This window comes from Tursiops truncatus, chromosome 17 (assembly GCF_011762595.2).
Source record: "Tursiops truncatus isolate mTurTru1 chromosome 17, mTurTru1.mat.Y, whole genome shotgun sequence".
In the NCBI taxonomy this organism is placed as follows: domain Eukaryota; kingdom Metazoa; phylum Chordata; class Mammalia; order Artiodactyla; family Delphinidae; genus Tursiops; species Tursiops truncatus.
Genome location: NC_047050.1, coordinates 28,963,356 through 28,966,622, shown reverse-complemented (window position 1 = coordinate 28,966,622; position 3,267 = coordinate 28,963,356). Strand labels below are relative to the sequence as shown.

The window sequence follows — 3,267 nt, the reverse complement described above, 5'->3', positions numbered from 1 at the left end:
TTTTCTCTTTCTGACTTACTTCACTCTGCATGATCGACCCTAGGTCCATCCACCTCATTATAAATAACTCAATTTCATTTCTTTTTATGGCTGAGTAATATTCTACTGTATATATGTGCCACATCTTCTTTATCCATTCATCTGTTGATGGGCATTTAGGTTGCTTCCATGTCCTGGCTATTGTAAACAGTGCTGCAGTGAACATTGTGGTACATGTCTCATTTTGAATCATGGTTTTCTCAGGGTATATGCCATTTACCTTTTAAATTTTCTTTTCTATTTGTACCATCTTGTTTCTTTTTCCTCTTTTCCTCCTTATTTTCGATTAGACAAGTAGTTTTTAATGTTCAATTTTATCTCCATTATTAAGTTATTAGCTGTAGCTCTTAGAACTTTTTTAGTGGTTGTCTTAGGGTTTATAGTATGCATCTTTAATTTATGCAGTCTAACTCCAGATAATATTACACCACTTTGTGTTTAATGTAAGAAATTTACAATAGTATACTTCCATTTCTCCCTTTCTCTTCTTAGTGCTATTGTTGTCATAGTTATTTTAAGTTCAGCACATATTATAACCTCTATAATATATTCTTAGCATTTTTGTGTTAAATAATTATCATTTGAAAAATTAAAAAATGAAAAAACTTTTTATATACCATTTCCAGTGATATTCACTGCTTTGTGTGGATCTGAATTACAAATTGATTTCAATTTCCTTCATCCTAAAGGACTTCCTTTAATATTTCTTGTAGTAAAGTTCTACTGGCAATAAATATCTCTGATTTCATTTGCCCAAAAAGTTTTATTTCTCTTTTCATTTTCAAAGGAATGTTTTTGCTGGAAAAGAATTCTAGTTTGATCACTTTTTTTTTACGTCAGTTCTCTGAAAATGCCATACATTGTCTTCTGGGTTGGATAGTTTCTGATGAAGAGCCTGAAGTAATTTTTATTTCTTTGTAGTAATGCACCTTTTGTCGTTATTATTTCTTTTAGAATGTGTTTCTTTATCAGTGGTTTTGAGCGACCTGATTATTATGTGTTTTTGTGTAATTTGCTATGTATTTACTTTGCATAAGATTTGATAAACTTCTTGAATTGTGGGTTTATATTTTGTTTTATTTAGAAAAGTTTTGGCTGTTGTTTCTTCCAATGCTTTTTCCTGCCTCCTCTTTCTAGCTCCTCCTGGGACTCCAATTACATATATTGTAATTAAACATATATAACATAATTTAAATAATTACTACTTAATTTTTTCCTGTAGGCCACTGAGGTTCTGTTTTTGTTGTTGTTGATATTTCAACTTGTTTATTTCTAGAGATTTTTTTTTTTCCTGTCTGCATTTCAGTTTGGATACTTTTGATTGCTATATCTTGAATTTCACTGATTTTTTTCTTTTGTAGTATCTAATCTACTATTAAGACCACCCAGTAAAATTCTTATTTCAGATATTGTATTTTTCAACCCTAGAAAAGTACACTTGGTGTTTTTAAAAATATCTTCTCTTTTCCTCTTCTTTATATTCACATTTTCCTTTAAATACTTGAACATGTTTACAATAGTTCTTTTGTCATTCTTGTCTGCTAATACCATCATTTATATCATTTCCTAGTTTGTTTCTATTGTCACATTATTCTTCTGGGATGAGAAACATGTTCATGCTTCTCTGCATGTCTAGTAAATTTTAATTGCATGCTGGACATCATAAGTGTGAGCTTGCTGAGTTCTGGGTTTTGTTTCTTTATCTTTTTTTTGAAAGAATGCTAAACTGAAATTTTGTTCTGTTAGCTAGATTACTTGATAATTGTCTAGATTTTTTTGGAATACATATTTTATTTAGAATGCAGCACTAACAGCATGATGATAAACTGTCACAGATTTGTATCAAGAAACACACAATCTTTAAAATGTGTCATTTTCATAAGTAATTTAAGTATAGCATTATTATTATTTGGTACTAGAGTCAAAGACAACGTTTAGATTCTTCAGTGTTGGGGTACTTAGTAACATCAAAATGATTGTCTAGTTAGACAGAGGAAAGAAATTCATATGCAGTTTCTTTTCTTTTTGCCAGTTCCCTTGCAGAAAGATCCATCTCCTCTCCTGAGAAATCATTAATAGGGAGAACTTCAACAACCTTCCAGGTCTTGTTCTTGATTATAACAGGGAATGAATTGAGCAGACCACTGGTAATACTATAGAAGTTGCCATAAGAGATAACACTCATGGACACAGATTCTCCCTCTGGGATTCCAAACCAGGTGTCTCTGATGTGGTCACAGATGGCTTTTGCAGCCGCCATTGCACTGGTTAGGTTTCAAACCTCGATGACAGCAGTACCACACTGCTGCACAGCCGTGATGAATTCTCCCTTGAGCCAGCTGTCATCTTCCAGAGCTGCATAAGTACCATCTTCCTTTCCTTGCAGTTTCACCTTGGCATGGTTGACATCTGGATACTGAGTTGAGGAATGGTTTCCCCAGATGATGACATTCTTTACATCATCAGAAGTCACATTAAATTTAGCACCAAGTTTAACAGAGCAATTCAGCTTGGCTGTGATCCAAAAGAGTCAAGCAACAAAAGTTCTCCTTGGGGACGGACTTGAAGCAATCAGGCCATTGGTATTGACTGAGTTTCCCACCACGATAACCTTAACTGACTTCTTGGCATACTTCTTCAAGGCTGCACCCTGGCATTTGAAGATTTTCACATTTGCTTTGAGTAAATCTTTCCTCTCTGTGCCATCCCTTTTTGGCATGGAGCCCAAAAGAATGGCTACAACCAGGTCTTTGAGGGCAATCTCTTCTTCATCTGTTGTGATGACATCTTTCAGGAAGGATGGGCAGTCTTGAAGTTCCATTAGGACACCATCCAGGACACCCATCATAGGAGTAATATACAACAGCACAAGAATTATAGGCTGGTCTTTACCAAAGACAGATCCATTTCCAATAGTGTACAGCAGTGAATATGCAATTTGATCAGCTGCTCCAGTCATAAGGACTCTGATTTGTTCAGAATTTGTAGTCGAGGGCCTTCTGCTTTCAAGGGCTTTGTGACAAAAACCCTTAAAAACACTGTTGACATGATTGGGAACTGCATGGAAAATTTCAACACCTGCCTCAGCTAGATTCTTTAAGTCTTGTTTTTAAGCTTTTTTTGGTGGGTTGATTTAGAGTAGACTGTACTCTGGGTATTCAATATGGCTCCTAGAATCTGGCTGGCCAGAACTCAAACATCTCCAAGTTCTTTGTGAGCTTTGAGAAT

The 3,267-nt window shown here is 34.7% G+C and overlaps 1 pseudogene; it reads right to left on the bottom strand.

Moving 5' to 3' along the window:
* Window positions 1–1,960: 1,960 nt before the first annotated feature.
* On the bottom strand, window positions 1,961–3,013 carry LOC101315616 (malate dehydrogenase, cytoplasmic pseudogene; annotated as a pseudogene).
* Between the last annotated feature and the right edge of the window lie 254 nt (window positions 3,014–3,267).